At 45.8% G+C, this 20808-nt stretch overlaps 1 protein-coding gene across 22 annotated transcripts in view; it reads left to right on the forward strand.

The window, feature by feature from the left end:
* Window positions 1–17128: 17128 nt before the first annotated feature.
* Window positions 17129–20808, forward strand: part of KIDINS220 (kinase D interacting substrate 220) — a 119540-nt gene continuing 115860 nt past the window's right edge. For 6 of the 22 annotated variants that reach the window (XM_055254507.2, XM_055254506.2, XM_063623977.1 and 3 more), the window contains exon 1: window positions 17144–17276. The gene's annotated coding sequence lies outside the window, so the exon portion shown is untranslated. Of the gene's footprint in view, window positions 17277–20808 lie in introns of all 22 variants that reach the window. The other 16 variants (XM_055254498.2, XM_055254501.2, XM_055254504.2 and 13 more) reach the window with 6 other exon arrangements.

Consider the following 20808-nt stretch of genomic DNA (forward strand, 5'->3'; position numbering starts at 1 on the left):
CGCGTGTGTGTGTGTTTGCTAATATCTTAGGCTTTTAATTCCACTTATAGAACAATACTGGCCCTGTTAGGAGAGTTAATGGTCATTTTTATTGAAGGATTCTTCAGTAATATGGTGATAATATTCTAAAGAGTCATTGACTCTGTAACTGCTTAAAGATCATTTAAAAGAAACTATTGTCATGTTATAAGCACTTTGGAAGATAATTAAAACAACCTTAAATTAGTGTATAGTATCTGTATTCTCTCCTAAAACAGACTTGTCAAGTGAAGAAGATACTGACTTTGCTCAGCTGAAAGGGACGCCCACCTCCCAGGCCCTGCAGTTAGCCGGTTTGCAGCACTCCTGTGGGAGGGCGTGGGTGTGGCTGCTGGGAAGCAGAGTGCTGGGACTCTGCTAGACACACACAGACCTAGAAGAACTTCAGAGCATACCTGGGGGCTCTTCCTTTATGCCGTTGTGAACAATTGTAGGGAAACGTCTTCTGTTTGACTCTTGTGTAGAGATACTAGGCTGAGCATACTCACGGGTCCAGTCATAGTGCTCTCTCTCTGGAAGACCTTAGAATTTCATGCCAGATTTAAGTTACCCCATTTTGAGATTCAAGACCATGTTGAAATTGGGCCATGACCAAAAGCAGTACAGACTCAGAATTCCTACCCACGTGCTGGGTAAGGAGAATAAGTCATTACCCTTGTCCTCGAGTTAGTGAATAGTGACCATGTGACACCATTAGTGCTTTATTGGAGGCATTCACAAGGGGCCTTGGCAATAGGAGGAGTGAGGACCCAGAGCTGAGTGTGGGAGAGTTCCACAGAAGAGCTGGCTCCTGGACCCCTGAGGAAGGCTTTTCCTGGGCTGAGAAAGGAGGTGGGGAGTTAGAGGAAGAAAGAAAAGCTATGCCAAGAATTTTATAAAGTATTACACACAAATATAATAAAAAATGAGTTAAGCAAGTTTGGATCTATTATGTACCAACAGTATGTCTATCTGTCTAATAACATTTCCCCCCACCGGGAAAAGGAGTAATAGGAAATTGGGCAAGTTTTTAAAATGTCAGTGAAATATTTCACACAGGTGGTTCAGTACAGAACAATATAATAGACACTTGTGTGCCCACCCTCAGACTAAACAGATGTTACTGCTTTGCCACGTTAAGTTCAATTTTTTTTTTCGCATGAGAAGGATGTTGCACATAAGGACAGCATACCCCCCCCATCCTGGCCTTCTCTCCCTCCCGAGGGGTACCGGCGATGTCAGCATGCACCTGTCCTGGCCTTCTCTCCCTCCCGAGGGGTACCGGCGATGTCAGCATGGGCCTCTTTGGGGAGGCTTTGCCTTTGGCTGCCTTACTTGTGCGCTTAGCTATGTGATTTTACAACATAACTTCGTGTTACATTTCCGATAGCTTTTCTCAGTGTTTGTGGCATGATGAGTTGTGTTGGCTCAGTCAGCTTGTTGCTGGAGCCAGATGTCAGCTCAGATTTTAAGTCTTTAAATACTGCATGTCTCTTTCCTGGTAAAAGCTTTTCTGTTTTCTGACTGTGTACCTATTGTTGAAGTTTGCTTTGTTTTGTGCTTGAGTCTTCTTTTTTGTTACATCCTCCTGAGTGATCCCAGTTGTATCTTTTGGTACAGGCTGAGCCTCACCATAGCAGGGGCTCTGGTCCTGATGGGTCAGCAGCACAGAGCTGTATGCACTGTGGCCCAGGACAGGGATACCATTTCCTGGGTGCCGTCCCTTTGTGAGGGGTGAACATGAGAGTGACCCTAAAAAGACAGGCCTGAGATTTGAGCTTAGATGCCAGCTGTTTTCAGCCATTACTGGGAAAGTCGGCTGCCCAGCACTAGAGACTGGAGAGTTGAGATCCTGATTGTCACTCCACCATTTTTTAATGCATGCATCATTAGCCTCAAGAAGAATACCATATTCACATTGCCTTAGGATCAAGCCTCTTTCATAGGAGGGAAGGACCAATTAAAAAGTAATGGCAACCTGTTCTACAACCCTAGCCTTTCCAACGGAGCTTCTCAGAGGAGTAGGCAACACCACCTCTGTGTTCCTTTTGTCCCCAACGCTCTACTGAACCATTTTTACAAAGGTCATTTTTCGCCTCTTTGTTGCCGAATTCAATGCTTTTCATTCTTTATGTCACTTTATCTCTGTAGCATTTGACTAGATTGACGAGTCAAATGCTCTTCTTGAAGTTATTTTCTTGGCTCTGTGTGACGATCCTTCCTTCCTTCTCTTCCTGCCTCTCAGGATAATCATTTTCAGTCTCCTGAGACTCCTCTTCCTCCTCTCAGAGCATACACACCTACTGTTACAGCTCCCCTGTGCTGATCCTCCCTCCAGCACACATCTGTCTGCCTAACTCCCCTCCCGCCAGCCCTTCCTCCCTTTCCTATATCTGACCAATATGTATGCAACTCCCTGCTAAGTATCTCCATACAAAACTCAAAGCACCTCCAACTGGTAACATCTAAAACGAAACCCATCATCTCATTCCATCAGCCCCAAAGCTTGTGATAACTCTTATAGTCCCTATCTCATTAATTACGATTATATTTCCCTGGCTACGCAAGTCAGAGACCTGTGTACCATCTTGACCTCATCAACCCTGTGTGCCCACCCCCCAGATAACCGACTCCATCTCATTGCCCTCCCTCCCAGTTGTTCATCTAGTTTATAGGAACAGCCTCCTAACCGGACTTCCATTCTCCGGTCATGCCTTCCTTCAGTCCAGTCTACAATACAGAACGGAGTCATCTTTCTAAAGATAGTTTTTTATTTTGCTTCAAAAGTGAAACTGAGCTGGACGCAGTGGCTCACACTTTAATCCCAGCACTTTGGGAGGCCTAGGTAGGAGGATCATTTGAACCCAGGAGTTCGAGACCAGCCTGGGCACATAGTGAGACCTTGTCTCTACAAAACATAAATTAGCCAGGCCTGGTAGTGTGTGCCTGTGGTCCCAGCTACTCAGGAGTGTGAGCAGGGAGGATCGCTTGAGCCCAGGAGGTTGAGCTGTGTTCTCACCACTGCACTCTAGCCTGGGCAACATAGTGAGACCCTGTCTCAAAAAAGAAAAAAAAGGTGAAACTTTCTCTGAAACGCTTGTGATAAATGCAAACTTTTAATGTGACATAAAAGACTTTTGTGGTCTGGCAGCTGCTTGCCTTTGCTTCGTCATGTTTCCCTCTGATTTGCTGCCCTGCCGGTACACACATGCTCACTCTCATCCTCCAGCCATGCGCAGTAGCTGGACCTGCCCCACTGTCTGACTTGCTCCTGCCTCCTAGCCTGTGTGCCTGCCGCTCCATTTGCCCAGAATTCCCCTCCTCCCCGCATCCTCCCCACCCCTCCTCCCTGACTGGCTCCAGCTTCATTACCAGGATTCAGGTTCCTTGTCACTAATCAGGAAATGTGCGATGAACTTGTACTATGCTCCAAGCACTATGATGCATGGTAAGCATTCAAAGAGGAGGTGTTTTTCTCCAGGCAGCTTTTCCTGAGCCTTCCAGATGCAAGTTCTCTGCTCAGTATTCTCATGTGTGCCTTACACTAACCACATGGTGTTGTCATTGTTAATATATATGTTTGTAGAAAGTCAAAAAGTACTTCACAACCAAAGAAGGAGATAGAGTACTCAGTATAGAACAGTCTACAAATTCATGAATTATCTAACGTTTACTTCAGCTTAATTCACTTAGCTATGGGACTTCTGTTGCCAAGGGCCTTCATTACTGGCCACTAGTTATAGTTGATGTGCAGATATAATTCCCAAAGTCTCTACACTGATTCATGGTAGCCGGCCACATTTTGTCAACATGTTTAGGTCCTGGAGGCTATGTTTAAAGCATGAGAAACACTTAAAACACATACATTGGAATTGGGTGTAAACAGAATCACTTAGAAAATCAGTCATTGTTAAACAGTTGCCAAACTGAAATAACCTATACTTCTTAAATACATTTCATATTCACACAAACCACAGAGTTTTGTGAAATTTGATAAATTTTAGAAAATTTGCAGTAAGGCAAAATAAATAAATAAATAAATAAATAAATAAAAGCTTAATACTAAGACTGAAGGTGTCCTGTAGACAAGATTAAATATTTTTCATCTAAACCCTCAGATTAGGAATTAATCGGTTCACCACACACACGAATTGGTGATTCCCTCCCTGATGTTTATATTAGGCATGACCTGGGCAGTAAAACGCATTCAAGTAGTTTATGGGTCCAAATTCCTTATGGAATAAAATGTCAGGAACACATGATTGTTGGTGCAGCGTTTCCTAGTTCTTCATTGATCCATTGTCCTAACACTGATAAACAACTTTAACATTTTGGTACATTTCTTTCTAATCATTTTTCTATCGATAGAAAAAAAGATGGAGATATATTTTACAAAGTAATTTTGTGAACTTCATTTTGGATTCAACATATTTTCAATTCCTCTCTTTTCCTGTTACACTTAACATTTTTTGTTTTGTTTATGAAACAGGGTCTCACTCTATCACCCAGGCTGGAGTGCAGTGGGCAAGAACACGACTCACTGTGGCCACAACCTCCCGTGCTCAAGCAATCCTCCCACCCCAGCCTCCCAGGTAGCTGTGACTACAGGTGTGCACCACTATGCCCAGCTAATTTTTTAATTTTTTGTAGATACGGGGCCTTGCCATGTTGCCCAGGCTGGACCTAAGTTTAATTAAAAGGACGACAGCAAGACAAAAGCAAAATGATAGATGTAGTTAATATGCAGATTAAGCCACATGTGCACGAATCGTGCTCCAACCCACCAAGACAGCAAATGAGCTGTCAAGTTACATTTGTAGACTGAGGCGGTAAGCAAATTCCAGACATGGGGGCCATGATATGTACTTCTCTTTCTTGACCCTGGTGCACAGTATTTTCCCGAAAAATTTTTTCCAGGGGGATAGGAGGAACATAAACAGAAAAAAATTAAAACTTTGTCCAGAATAATAGAAAAGTAGACAGTGGAATAATTCAGGATATACCCAATATAAGGAAACAGCCTGTCTGACTCAATCATCTGACTTTCCGAGTCGGTTTGCTCACAGAAAAACTGACTAATGATGAAGAACTAGGAAACGCTGCACCAACAATCATGTGCTCCTGACATTTTACTCCATAAGGAATTTGGACCCATAAACTACAATGTGGTTCATGCTTTTTAAGTATTCGATGGTGGTGCTCTTTGTTGGAACTTGCTGTGTGAATGGCTCAACAATCAGAGCCTAATGCTGCTGTTGTAAACACGGGGACAATTTTTTTTTCTTTGTCCATAGTCATAGCATTCAATATATTTATGTTTGCCAAATCATCTCCACTTTTGTTAATATTCAAATTGAGCTGGGCATGGTGACATCTATCCCAGGCATAGGGATATATGAGGCCCAGGTCATGCCTAATTTGAGGCAGGAGGATTGCTTGAGCCCAGGAGTTTGAGGCCAGCCTGCTAGTGAGACCTTGTCTCTTAAAAAAAAATTCAAATTGAAACCTTGCTATCCCTCATGCAGCTCTATGCAGTCCATCCACCACCCCTGCCTCCAACTCCCCAAACACTACCACTGTCCTTGGGAATTCATGGCGCATGACCAGTAAGACCAAAACAAAAACAATCCCCATTTCCTCACACTCTACTATTCACCTTTTGGTCTAATGAAAACCGACATCTCACCTAAGGACATAGCTTGTCTTGTAGCCCTCTGAAGTGATGGTGTCTCTCTGAACCCTCTCATCACTGGGCCTGCAGGGGAGGCAGGTACTCTCCTTCCTCCTCCATATTATCTGCAAACGACTGTCTCTTCTTCCTTTCCAAGATGCCAGAGTCCAGCTCAGGCTAGCTGACATCGAACCTCCCATTCCTCCTTGCTGCCACCATCTACAGACTTTTCTGGGTCACCCCCTACTAGAAGATATTAGAATCTGGTTATTGTCACTCTCTTCAACACAACACATGATTCTTAATGATTTCAGTATCCCTGTAGAAAAACCTTCCAACACTCTGGCCTCTCAGTTCCCTGATTTGCAGTCCTCCAGTGATCTTCCCCCCTTTCTACGTAAGCCACCAATAGACATGCTTTAGACCTTGTTGTTACCAGTAGTCTTCATTTCATGCATTCTATTCTCCACCACCTCCCAACTTTCCATCTCACCCCCTCTAGTATCCAGACTCTTTCAGCTCACCACCATACTTCTGTCCCATTGATCTTAGCTCATGTCTTACTGAGGACCCCACTGAGACTCAGTGGTCTGAAATTCTAATCATCAGTTGCATATCCCTTCAAGTCCTTCCTGTTTCCCTCCATCAGCTTCACCTGACAAAGCTAAGCCAGTCCTCCTGAAATCCACTGGCATCCTGTGCTGCACCTGCTCCTGCACCTGGGTGGCTGACATCGTCATGCTGCCTAGTTTCACCTTAGTAGTGCCTAGAAGTGCCAGGCAGTGCTGCCCATGTCACTTTGCTTTCCCTTCTCCTAGAAGATGATTTAATACCTTCTCTCATCCCATCTGCCGCACATCCTCCCCACTCAATCGCCAATAAGATAAACAGAAGCTGCTGCTGCTAAATGACGTGCTGACCTAAATTATTAATATATCTTTAGCAAGAATAAATTATTTGATTATTTAACATATGATCAAATGAAGCTAAATTTTATGATGAAGATAGGAGGCAGGTGAAATTTCAAAACATGCTAACTAGCAGATCCAAATTACAATTTTTTTATGGCACAATAAAATTAATATTAACTCATAGTTCTCATAGAGTTGAAGGGCTAAAAATGCACCAGTGGACCGAATGCAATATTAACTGTCTCTGTTCCAGTTCTTGTTCCCTTTCATGGGAATCTGCTGTGAGTGAACTCTGGCTTTGGAGGTTGATGGAGATTCAAGGTGCCAACCTACATTGGGTGAGATGCCAAGACCCTGGAAATGAACAAAGATCCCAATTTTCAAGAAAGAGAGGAAGGAACCGAACCTCTTGCTAACTTGATGTTGCCCTAAAAATACTTTTGGTTTGCGACTGTGAGCCAGTGGGGTTGGATGGCCGTCCTGAGCAGAACTCCTGGCCATGTGGTGCCCATCCCACCTTATGGTTCCTATCATTCACCTGACCCCTGCTGGACTGCTCCCCCGTTCTTTGAGGGCATTTACTCAACTCCCCCTAACCCCAGAAACCACTCATTCTTCTGAGCTGCCGCTTCCTTGGTTCTTGCCTATGCTATCTTGTACTGATAATATCTTCCATTAGTATACCACCTGTCTCACTAATTAGATTGTACTCTCAAGAAGAAGGACTCTCTAAGTCTTCCATCTCTATTAATGGGTAAGAATTTGATGATGAAAACAGCTTTACAGCCCTGGCAAGACCCCACCTCTACAAAAAATTAAAGAATTTAGCTGGGCATGGTGATGCATGCCTGTGGTCCCAGCTACCCAGGAGACTGAGGTGGGAGAGTCGCGTGAGCCTGGGAGGTTGAGGCTGCAGTGAGCCCTGATGGCACCACTGCACTCCATCCTGGCTGACAGAGTGAGACCATGTCTCAAAAAATAATAATAATAAAAGCAAACAGCTCTACAGTGTGAAGCAGCTGTGGCCAGGCAGTGGGTGGGCAACATGAACATGGTCTGCCCTATATGTTGAGCTTGCGAAACCCCACTGAAACCGGACGTCTTTTCACATGAACTGATGAACGTCACCTGCAGACAACAGATAACTCAGTTGTCACTTTCTTTGTCCTCTAACCATCTCTCCCTGTCTCTGTCTCTTGCTCTCTGCGTCTCCCCATTTGAACTGGGCCTTTGAACACAGGATTGTGCATTTGCTTCTCTTCTCTTGCCTCTCATATTTGTTCTAAACGTTGTCCTCTTGTGTATTCCTTTTCTTTCTGCTGCCATCCTGGAGTTAAGCAAGGGGTCAGGGAGGCAGCTGGCAAAGATATCAAGAGAAGTGACATCGACAACATCATACCCCACAAAAAATAACATCTCAGGAGCATCCTTCCTACCCCTCCCCTTTCCAACAATGAGTCTTTAAAATAGTGAGTTTGGTTAATAATGATTATTGTTTTTGTTTTGTTTTGTTTGAGATGGAGTCTTGCTCTGTTGCCCAGGCTGGAGTGCAGTGACGTAATCTTGGCTCAGTGCAACCCCCACCTCCCAGGTTCAAGCGATTCTCCTGCCTCACCCTCCCACGTAGCTGGGATTACAGGCATGTGCCACCATGCCTGGCTAATTTTTGTATTTTTAGTAGAGATGGGGTTTTGACATGTTGCCCGGGCTGGTCTCGAACTCCTGACCTCAAGTGATCTGCCCACCTCAGCCTCCCAAACTGCTGGGATTACAGGCTTCAGCCACCGCACCCAGTCAATAAAAATTATTTTTTAAATCTCCGTTTAAGAAATCAGAGTGATAAGATTAGGGGAGCTCTCTCTTCAAATTTTTATGCATTTTCCAAATTCTTTATAATGAACTCATATTCCTGTTATAATCAGAGAAGAACAATTTTTAAAGCAATGTGGTACACAAAACATCTTCAGACTTCTATGGAAAATGTAATTACCATGAACTTGAAACCTGGACTGCTGAAATCATCATCTCAGTATGCTGATACTGTTAAAAAAGATGAAAGGGTGACTAAATTATAGTCTTGATGGGGAGAGTGGTGAGGAATGGAAAGATAACTCCTATTTTTCCCTCTACATAAAAACCACATAGCAAGTCCAGAAGCCAGACCCTTCAACTGATCTGAGTGATTCTGCTGGAGTGAAACCCTGGGGATGCATTTGACAAAAAGATTTAGGCTCCAGGAACCATGAGAAAAACTAAAGAATGTGGAAAGAGGGATATATTTGCAAGAAAACTGAGGAGAAATAATTTTTGTTATACTTTGCAACAGTTGTATCTTTGTAAAAGATGAGTTTTAGAGCTCGTAAGTGTGAAAGAAATAAACAGCATTTGGCATGAGCGAGGAAATATTTGTTATTAAAATAGATATAATTTATTAAATGTCACCATCATATGATTTCTTTTTTTTTTTTTTAGACAGACTCTCATTCTGTCACCCAGGCTGGAGTGCAGTGGTGCAATCTTAGCTCACTGCAACCTCCACCTCCAGGGTTCAAGTGATTCTCTTGCCTCAGCCTCCCAAGTAGCTGGGATTACAGGCATGTGCCACCATGCGTGGCTAATTTTTGTATTTTTAGTAGAGATGGGGTTTCGCCATGTAGGGTGGTCTCGAACTCCTGACCTCAGGTGATCCGTCCCCCTCAGCCTCCCAAAGTGCTGGGATTACAGGCGTGAGCCACTGCACCTGGCCTAATGTCACCATCATTTGAGACAGGTGAATGCAATACAACAGAATTGCAAAGCAACTTGCCTTTTCCTCAGGACCGCTCCTGCGAGTGCCTGGGCCTATAGACCTCTTGACTCCCATCCCTAGAGGAATTTTGAGTAGGTCTCATAATTTTCATAATTTTTCTTGTCACGTTTACATCCTAAAATGTTATCTTGCCACTTTTAGTCATTACAAATTATCATTTTTAGTAATTAAATGCCTGGCCCAGTATAATAGCAAAAATAGTGAACCCAAGGGTCTCCCCTCTCCAGTTCAGATCTGCAGTGGGGGAAGGGGCTAGGGTTTCTCCTCGCTGGCCCGCCATCATCTGCCCCCTGCCACACCTGGCGTCTGACTCTCCTCTCCTCCTCCATCAAAATGTGGCTACAGCTGAGCCTGTTTCCAATAACTTCTTTCCAGGCTGTTACCTGGATTGCTTTCCAAAACATTCCTAAGAAAGAACAAGTTGCATGCTGCGTATCCTCAGGGATTTTTCTTTGCTGGGTAGAGGAGCAGGAGGTTCAGGTGGCGTGGGCATTGTCTTATCGGTGTCTGGGACTGAACCTCCTGTGTCTTCTGAGATGGAGATTTGCAGAGTTCTTCACTGACAACCCCCAGGTTAGTTCAGCAGTGCTTGGACAACCCAAGCTGGAGAGCCCAGCACTGCCTTGCTCTCCTCCTGCCTTGCTCACTGTTGCGTTCCAAGTTCCTCAAAGAGACGGGTTTCGGTTGTGCAGGTTCACATACACCCGGTATGGCTCACACCTGGTGGGCAGAGCTCGGCCTGGGCATGAGCCTGGCACTGCTTAAAGCCAGTCTCTCCGACTTGTTGTAGAGGAATGGAGTTACAGAAATTATGAGGGCACACTGACTTCCACAATGGTTGAACTAGTTTACAGTCCCACCAACAGTGTAAAAGTGTTCCTATTTCTCCACATCCTCTCCAGCACCTGTTGTTTCCTGACTTTTTAATGATGGCCATTCTAACTGGTATGAGATGGTATCTCATTGTGGTTTTGATTTGCATTTCTCTGATGGCCAGTGATGATGAGCTTTTTTTCATGTGTTTTTTGGCTGCATAAATGTCTTCTTTTGAGAAGTGTCTGTTCATATCCTTTGCCCACTTTTTGATGGGGTTGTTTGTTTTTTTCTTGTAAATTTGTTTGAGTTCATTGTAGATTCTGGATATTAGCCCTTTGTCAGGGCTAATATTTTAGCAAAAATAATTTGCAAAAATTTTCTCCCATTCTGTAGGTTGCCCGTTCACTCTGATGGTAGTTTCTTTTGCTGTGCAGAAGCTCTTTAGTTTAATTAGATCCCATTTGTCAATTTTGGCTTTTGTGCCATTGCTTTTGGTGTCTTAGACATCAAGTCCTTGCCCATGCCTATGTCCTGAATGGTATTGCCTAGGTTTTCTTCTAGGGTTTTTATGGTTTTAGGTCTAACATTTAAGTCTTTAATCCATCTTGAATTAATTTTTGTATAAGGTGTAAGGAAGGGATCCAGTTTCAGCTTTCTACATATGGCTATCCAGTTTTCCCAGCACCATTTATTAAATAGGGAATCCTGTCCCCATTTCTTGTTTTTGTCAAGTTTGTCAAAGATCAGATAGTTGTAGATATGCAGCATCATTTCTGAGGGCTCTGTTCTGTTCCATTGGTCTATATCTCTGTTTTGGTACCAGTACCATGCTGTTTTGGTTACTGTAGCCTTGTAGTATAGTTTGAAGTCAGGTAGCGTGATGCCTCCAGCTTTGTTCTTTTGGCTTAGCATTGACTTGGCGATGCGGGCTCTTTTTTGGTTCCATATGAACTTTAAAGTAGTTTTTTCCAATTCTGTGAAGCAAGTCATTGGTAGCTTGATGGGGATGGCATTGAATCTATAAATTACCTTGGGCAGTATGGCCATTTTCATGATATTGATTCTTCCTACCCATGAGCATGGAATGTTCTTCCATTTGTTTGTATCCTCTTTTATTTCATTAAGCAGTGGTTTGTAGTTCTCCTTGAAGAGGTCCTTCACATCCCTTGTAAGTTGGATTCCTAGGTATTTTATTCTGTTTGAAGCAATTGTGAATGGGAGTTCACTCATGGTTTGGCTCTCTGTTTGTCTGTTATTGGTGTGTAAGAATGCTTGTGATTTTTGTACACTGATTTTGTATCCTGAGACTTTGCTGAAGTTGCTTATCAGCTTGAGGAGATTTTGGGCTTAGATGATGGGGTTTTCTAGATATACAATCATGTCATCTGCAAACAGGGACTATTTGACTTCCTCTTTTCCTAATTGAATACCCTTTATTTCCTTCTCCTGCCTGATTGCCCTGGCCAGAACTTCCAACACTATGTTGAATAGGATCTAGAACTAGAAATACCATTTGACCCAGGATTATAAATCATGCTGCTATAAAGACACATGCACACGTATGTTTATTGTGGCACTATTCACAATAGCAAAGACTTGGAACCAACCTAAATGTCCAACAATGATAGACTGGATTAAGAAAATGTGGCACATATACACCATGGAATACTATGCAGCCATAAAAAATGGATGAGTTCATGTCCTTTGTAGGGACATGGATGAAACTGGAAACCATCATTCTCAGCAAACTATCGCAAGGACAAAAAACCAAACACCGCATGTTCTCACTCATAGGTGGGAATTGAACAATGAGAACACATGGACACAGGAAGGGGAACATCACACACCGGGGACTGTTGTGGGGTGGGGGAAGGGGGGAGGGACAGCATTAGGAGATATACCTAATGCTAAATGACGAGTTAATGGGTGCAGCACATCAACATGGCACATGTATACATACGTAACAAAACTGCACGTTGTGCACATGTACCCTAAAACTTAAAGTATAATAATAATTTAAAAAAAAAGACTGAGACAAGAAAAAAAAAACAGAAATTATGAGGGCAGAGGCACTAGGGGGTTTGGGGGAGAGGTGGGGTAGAGCGGTGGGGTGGGGGTTAGAATGAGGGCAACCCTTCTCAAAATTGAGCATGATGGGTGAGGCGAAGTCTTCAGGAGCCCCATCTTCCTGGGTCATCATTTCACTAACCAGCACACTGCAGTGAGCCCTTTCAGTGACCAACCTCTGATAGAGAACCCACATTTCCTGTGTCCACAAACCCACCAAGAAAAGCTGTCAAATGCCTTGCTGACTATTCGCGTAGTTCCTTATGTTTGGAGCACAGCTTCCCATTCTGGGGCTACAGATACCCGGGAGAACACAAACTGCAACTCCCGTGTTGCTTTCACAATCGGTGATGAGTAGAAGGACACCTGCTGTCCTCTGTGTGTCCTCCAAACATTGCTTGACCTTAAAAAGGGATGTTGGTATTTGAAATCACTGATTTGGACACAATGGAACCGAAACAAAGTCTCACAGGGTGTTTCATTAGAATCAGCTGGAGAGATCTTTTAAAATCCACATTCCTAGGCCTTGCTGCCACTAAGCGTCAATCTTGATTTTTAAAAAGGTGATTTTAAAAAGATGATTGCGATGTGCATAGGTTGGGAACCATTGAAAAGCACCACCTATCTGTCAACCCGGCAACTCAGGTGAAAGCCAGCAAGGAGCATGGACGGCTTCATCTGAAGTTGACGTGACGCTTGTAAGCCAAAAAGAAAATCCTAAGGCCTCCCAACCGTCTGCATGGACCCCGTTCTCTGCCAAGGGCATTCCAGAGTTAACCTTAACATCTAGTTCAGGCCATGATGGAAGAGGGAGTCAGGCCTCTTTATATCCCTCCAGCATTAACATCAATGCAGACATGAAGTCTGATAAGAAACATTGACAGTCTATTCTCTCTGAAGCCTGATACTTGGCGGCTTCACCTGCATAATAAAACCTTGGTCTTAAAAAGTAAAATCTTAAAAAGTAGAAAGTAAACCCCTTTCTACTGATAATAACTCTTTCAACCAATTGCCAATCAGAAAAATTTTAAATTTACCTATGACCTGGAAGGACCCCCTCCCTTCCAGCTGTCCCGCCCTTCCAGATGGAACCAGTGAAAATCTTAAATGTATTGATTGATGTATTATGCATCCCTAACATGTTTAAAAGCAAGCTGTACCCTGATCCCCTGGGGCACATGTCCTTAGGACTGCCTGAGAGTATGTCATGGGTGCTCCTTAGCATTGGCAAAATAAACTTTCTTAATTGACTGAGACTGTCTCAGATATTTTGGGTTCATACCCTCATGAAACAAGGAGAGAATACCCCCACACATACAATGAAGCCCTAACTGGTGTGATTTCTTTGGTAATAGCTTTGCTAAGGGCAGCCACTGTTATAAACAGGGTGGGGTGGAGGAGGGGGTGTTGGAGGTATGGTGGGATATAAGGATGAAGTCGACCTTAGAATGGGGGAGAGAACGAGGACACAGATTAAATGTGCCTTCTTTAACACAGCTTTCTGAGTCCTGACGCTGTCCCAGGCACTGTGCAGTACGGAGGTAAGCACGGAGAATGAAATGGCCAACTCTGTGGGGGTCCACTAGGAAGGTTCACAAAAGAGGGGACCCCCTCAGCTGTACCTTAAATAGAGTTTGCCCATCACAGTCAGTTGGACGAGGCTAGGAAGAATGTCCAGGTTGGGGAACAACACTTTGGAAAAGAATGGAGATGAGAAAGAGCACGGCCCAAAGTTCCAGGAACTGTCAATATTTGCCAGCCTTGGGGTGGGAGTAGCAGCGTGGGAGGGGGCAGGAGACACCGCAGGGCCAGCCTCTGAAGAGCCTCGAGTGTTAAGTGCCATTTGGGAATTTGTTCTGGGGAAACAGAAGGCCACCGAAGAGCTTAATGAAAGAAGTGGCATTAGCTGGCAAGCTTGTGGAGAAATGGTTAGCAGGGCCACTGGGTCAGCAGGAGAGTTGCTGGGGGTATTGGGATGGTCCTGGTTGGGAGCTCTGAGGCCTTTAAACAGATCACTGGGATGAAAGTGGCTACAGTCAGGTGATGGGCTGATTAACTGACCATTTAATCAGGGGGAAGATGACTTCCAACTTCCTGTTTTGGTGGTTAGGGATGGAGCTAGGGCTCTGAAACTAGTAATGCAGGAGGAAGGGTGGGTGGGAGAGGTATGAGTGAGTCTAATGGGGACAGAACTCTGCAACCTCAACAATTCATGGGAGATGGAATCTGAGAAGGAGCGCCAGAGAATGGGATAGAAGCCCAGGAGAAGAAATATTTCCAGGAGGGGGCTGGGCCCGGTGGCTCACGCCTGTAATCCCAGCACTTTGGGAGGCCGAGGCGGGCGGATCATGAGGTCAGGAGATCGAGATCATCTTGGCTAACACGGTGAAACCCCGTCTCTACTAAAAATGCAAAAAATTAGCCAGGCGCGGTGGCAGACGCCTGTAGTCCCAGCTACTCGGGAGGCTGAGGCAGGAGAATGGCGTGAACCCAGCAGGTGGAGCTTGCAGTGAGTTGAGATCGCGCCACTGCACTCCAGCCTGGGCGACAGAACGAGACTCAGTCTCCAAAAAAAAAAAAAAAAAAAAAAATATTTCCAGGAGGGAGTCCTGAACTGTGCTATCAAGAGAGGGAGGGAAGAGGATGAGGGAGGACAGAAGGAGGACTAGGGGAAGCGGTGGGAGGATTAGAGAAGCTTGGGTGGCTGGAGGAAGACAGGGGAGGACAGAGGGAGGGATGGGAGGAAGAGGGGGGTGGGGAGAGTTGGGGGAGGATGTGGGGACAGAGGGTGGAGGAAGCGGTGGGAGGATAAGAGGAGGATGGAGGGGATTGAGGGAAACAGCTGGAGGCTGAGGAAAGATGGGGTTGGGGGGTGGTGGGAAGGGTAGGGGATGCTGGGGGAGGCAGCCTTCTATTTCCATAGGACAAATTTGATACTCTTCTAATCCCTTCAGTGGCCTTCTATTTCCCTAGAACAAATTCCCAAATGGTACTTAACACTTAAGGCCCTTCAGAGGCTGACCCCTGCTCCGTCTACTGCCCCCTCCCATGCTGCCACCCCAGCCCCAAGGCTGGCAAATATTGATAGTTCCTGGAGCTTTGGGCCACCCTCCTTCTCATCTCTATTCTTTTCCAAAGTGTTGTTCCCCCACCTGGACATTCTTCCTAGCCCCATCCAACTGATTGTGATGGACAAACGATACTTCAGATACAGCTGGGGGGGTCCCCTCTTTTGTGAACCTTCCTAGTGGACCCCAAGCAGAGTTGGTAACTCCATCCTCTGTGCTTACCTCCTTACTGCACAGTGCCTAGGACATGGTCAGGACTCAGAAAGGCGGTGCTAAATAATGCACATTTAACCTGTTTCCTTGTCTTCTCCGCTACCCTAAGGTCGGCTTCATCCTTATATCCTACTGATATGGTTTGGCTCTGTGACCCACCCAAATCTCATCTCGAATTGTATTCCCCATAATCCCCATGTGTCAAGGGAGGGACTTGGTTGGGGGTGATTGGATCACGTCAGCGGTTTCCCCCGTGCTGTTCTCGTGATAGTGAGTGAATTCTCACGAGATCTGTTGCATGTATAAGGGGCTTTTGACCCTTTTGCTTGGCAGCTCTCTTCCTGCAGCCATGTGATGAAAGAAGTGTTTGCTTCCCTTTCCGCCATGATTTTAAGTTTCCTGAGGCTTTCCCAGCCATTGCAGAACTGTGAGTCAATTAAATCTCTTTTCTTTATAAATTACCCTGTCTCAGGTGGTTCTTTATTGCAGTGTGAAAACGGGCTAATACACCTACCATACTTCTAACTCCCAGCTCCTGACCCACCCTGCCCTGTTTACAACAGTGGCTGGTCTTAGCAAGCCAATATTGAAGAAATCACACCGTTTAGGACTCCACTGTACACACTGGGGTATTTGCTCCTTGTTTCTTGGGGAGCACACCAACTTCCGTTTTTGTTTGTTTGTTTGGAGACAGGATCTTGCTCTGTTGCCCTGGCTGAAGTGCAGTGGTGTGATCTCAGCTCACTGCAGCCTCGAACTCCTGGGCTCAAGTGATCTTCTCACCTCTGCTTCCTAAGTAGCTCGGACTACAGGTGTGCAACACCACGCCTGGCTAAGTTTTATATTTTTGTATTTTTTTTTTTTTTTTGTAGAGACGAGGTCTCTCCATGTTGCCCAGGCTGGTTTCAAACTCCTGAGCTCAAGTGCTCCTCGGTCTTGGCCTCCCAAATTGCTGGGATTACAGATGTGAGCCATTGTCTCCAGCCCGCACCAACTTCTGATGAAGTCAGGCTCCTTATTGGCTTTTTCCTGAGTTGCCAGGTTGACACATCGGTGGGTGCTTTTCGATGGTTCCCAACCTATGCACGTCGTAATCATCCTTGGACCTTTTCAAAAATCAAGATTGACGCTTGTTGGCAGCAAGGCCTAGGAATGTGGAGGCTGAAGGAGGTGAGGGGAGGTGCTGGGAGACCTGGAAGTCCCGGAGTGTGAACTACAGGCCCCGCGGAAGGCAGAGGTCTCGCTCCTGGATCCGGAAGAAGGCTGCTGAGCGGGCTTTCATTTCTCATGTATGTGCAGTGTCTTCTGAAGTTATAATTGATGTTTACTTCTCTAAATAAGCTTGATTATAATGGCAAATAGGTATAATAAATTAACTGTAATAAGAGTGACATTCACAATGAAAAACATTGCCTGGGGCGCTTGTCCCAGGTGTCCCCGCCCCGCGGCCCCTCCAGCCCCGCCTGCTCTACGCCACTCCCCTCTACGCCCCTCCCCTCCACGCCCAGGGGGCGTGGCAACCCGGAGCCCCGGCCCTACACAGGGCACGTGATCTGTCAGTTCACGGAGAGGGAAGAATATGGCCGCCGGGTGTGGTGAGGGCGACGCGCTTGCAGTCGCCGTCTCTTGCTTTCCCGTCCTCTGACATCGCCTGCTGCCGAGCGGGCCCGTTCCGCCGGAGCTGAGGACCAGGTTGGGAGACGGTCAGTGTGGAGGCCGGTCCGCGGGGCTTTGCCGCGGCATTGGGGAGGAGACGGGGGCGAGGCAGGGCTCGGGGAGCCGGGCGGGGAGGTGGGACAGCCGGGGAGTGCGCGGGAGGGGCGAGCTCGGGCCGGGGCTCCCGGGGAGGGCCTGGCGCGGGCCCCGGACGCTCGGGCCCCGGCTTTCGGGGCGAGTCTGGGTTTCCTAGAGCGCTGGGAAGGTCTCCGACCTTGGAGTCTCAGGTCGTCTGTCTCCTCAGGGGCCCCTCGGGTGGGCTGGGGTGAAAGGTGTTGGTAAAACCGTTTTTTTTTTTTCTTTTGCCAAGCAGCCTCTGGCACATCCACCACCTTGAGAGCCCCCTTAGCTGGTACCGCTAATCGTTCTAGGTTCCTCTTCTAGGCTTCCATGGGTCGGGAGGTGTTGTTTTCTCCCTTGCTTTTATCGTGGGCTCCATTGCTCCATTGTCCTGTGCAGGCTTTTAAACGCCTGGCAAAATAGTGCAAGCCATTGCTTTCCACGCCTCCAAGATTTATTTATAGGGAAATAATTTCTTCATCACTTTGTAATGTTGGAATTTTTATTCTTTTAAGTTGACAGGTTTAAACCGATGAAGAATTTGTTTATGAATAACTATTTATGCAGCCATCTCTGCTCCCTATGGGCGCTTGTTAAAAATGTAGATTTTTTAGCGTTTTAGAGATTCCCATTCCTTCGGCCTGAGGTGTGGCTCGGGAATCACCCCTTCACGTTCGTTCCTGTCCACATTTTGACAACACTGAGGACCAGACATCTACACCTTTTTAAACCACCGTGGGGTATTGAATGCAGAGCCCAGGTTGGGAAATGCCATGGCCAGGTGTGTTCTTTGTTCTCTTCTAGCTTTACTAGCATGGACTACTTTCATCAGAATCATTTTGGGGTGCTTGTTAAAATGTCAGTTTCTGGGCACCACCCCAGATCTAGGGAATGGGATTCTCCCAGCGAGGAGCTCAAGGGATATGTGTATTTGACAAGCTTCCCAAATAATTTTGATGCACACAAGTTTGAGAATCCTTGTTCTACACCTTTTATGTGAATAATTTCCAGATCATTCACACACAGTATGAACGATATCTTTTTCCAAGTATTGGGTGGGTTTCTCCGACCTAGCTCTTTTGGGACACTTCAAATTCAGCCTGGCCAAAGCACCCCATAGCCCCATTCACCCAGCTGGGGTGGTGGGAGGGAGGGAGGAGGAGGCCTAACTAAGTAGATAAAAGTCTCTAAGTCTCTTTCTCCTTTTTTTTTTTTTTTTTTTTTTTTTGTTAAAGGCAGCTCCATTCTTCAGTCACCTATGCTGGGCATCTGATCATCTTTCACCTGTTCTTTTCTTTTCCATCCAGTCACATAGTTTTATCTTTATATCCAGAATATCTCTTCTGGATATTTTGGTAGGTCAGAAAGTTCAAATATTGGGGATTTTATATTTTTCAAGTTAATATCTCTCATTTCTTCTCTATTCCCACTGCCTCTCCTGTGTACTGTCTGTTTGGTGGTTCCTCGACTGGTATCTAAGGCCCTGATTCTTTGTGTTTTTCCAGTCTGGGTCACATACACTGCCAGATTAATTTTTATAGGATCATGTATGAATGTGCCATCCCCTTCTTCCTGCTTTTGCTCAAGAATGGTCAGTTTCTCCATTTTATGTGCTACTGTATTTGTCAGGGCTGTTTAGAAGACAACAGAAACTTAAATCTTTTACTTCAAGGAAAGGAGATAATAGGATTGAATGAGAGTCAGAAAGAAGTCAGGATCCCAGGTAGCTCCATTTTCTACATCTCCCTGGGGCAACTTTTTTTTTTGAGACAGGGTCTGGCTGTGTTGCCCAGGCTGGAGTGCAGGTGGTATGATCTTGGCTCACTGCAGCTCTGACCTCCTCTTAGGGGCCACATTTGTTCTCTTACTTAGGAGGAGTCTCTTTTCTGTTCATATCTGTTGTGTTCTCTCTTTGCTGATTGGCTGTCTCAGAACTGTATCATTTTATGTGTGACCCATATTGACTGGCCCAGTCTCTGGTTTCTAATTCCCAGTTCTAGAGAGAGAAGTCTTATCGGCCCAGCTTATCTTTTTCAACAGTTTCATGCCACAGATCATATGCCCATCCCTGGGTGTGGCTGATGCTAGAGAACATGGCTGTTGAGGGTAGCAGGGACTGTGGGTGGGCAAAGTCCCTCAGAAGAGGTATCTTTAGCATACCTATGCAGTTATTCAATTTGACGGTTATCTATTAAGTTTCTACCTGTTCTAGATCTGTAATAGGTTCTGGGGATAGAAGAATGAAGGAGAGAGACAGCCCTTAATAAATTAGTTCAAGGTTGGGCATGCAGGCTCACACCTGTAATCTCAGTGCTTTGGGAGGCTAAGGCAGGAGGATCACTTCAGGCTAGGAGTTCAAGAGCAGCCTCGGCAATATAGCAAGACCTGTCTCTACAAAAATTAAAAATGTAAACAATTATCTGGGTGTGTTGGCATGCACCTGTAGTCCCAGCTACTCGGGGTGAGGCAGGAGGATCACTTGAGTCCAGGAGTTTGAGTCTGCAGTGAGCTATGAATGTGCCACTGCACTCCATCCTGGGCAATAGAGCCAGACCCTGTCTCAATAAAAATAAATACATACATACATACATACATACATACACACACATACATAAGTTAGTTTAAAGGTGACCCGCAAGTGGGGTTTTGAAGGGTATGTTTTTATGTCCAGAATTGGTGGGTTCTTGGTCTCACTGACTTCAAGAATGAAGCCGCGGACCCTCTCGGTGAGTGTTTTAGCTCTTAAGGTGGCACGTCTGGAGTTTGTTCCTTCTGATGTTCGGATGTGTTCGGAGTTTCTTCCTTCTGGTGGGTTCATGGTCTTGCTGGCTCAGGAGTGAAGCTGCAGACCTTCGCGGTGAGTGTTACAGCTCATAAAAGCAGTGTGGACCCAAAGAGTGAGCAGTAGCAAGATTTATTGCAAAGAGCGAAAGAACAAAGCTTCCACAGTGTGGAAGGGGACCCGAGCGGGTTGCCACTCTGGCTTGGGCAGCCTGCTTTTATTCTCTTATCTGGCCCCACCCACGTCCTGCTGATTGGTAGAGCCGAGTGGTCTGTTTTGACAGGGCACTGATTGGTGCATTTACAATCCCTGAGCTAGACATAAAGGTTCTCCACGTCCCCATCAGATCAGTTAGATACAGAGTATCGACACAAAGGTTCTCCAAGGCCCCACCAGAGCAGCTAGATACAGAGTGTCGTTTGGTGCATTCACAGACCCTGAGCTAGACACAGGGTGCTGATTGGTGTATTTACAATCCCTGATCTAGACATAAAGGTTCTCCACGTCTCCACCAGACTCAGGAGCCCAGCTGGCTTCACCCAGTGGATCCCGCACCAGGGCTGCAGGTGGAGCTGCCTGCCAGTCTCGTGCCGTGCGCTCGCACTTCTCAGCCCTTGGGTGTTCGATGGGACTGGGCACCGTGGAGCAGGGGGTGGCGCTCGTCAGGGAGGCTCGGG

This window comes from Symphalangus syndactylus, chromosome 18, assembly GCF_028878055.3.
Source record: "Symphalangus syndactylus isolate Jambi chromosome 18, NHGRI_mSymSyn1-v2.1_pri, whole genome shotgun sequence".
In the NCBI taxonomy this organism is placed as follows: Eukaryota; Metazoa; Chordata; class Mammalia; order Primates; family Hylobatidae; genus Symphalangus; species Symphalangus syndactylus.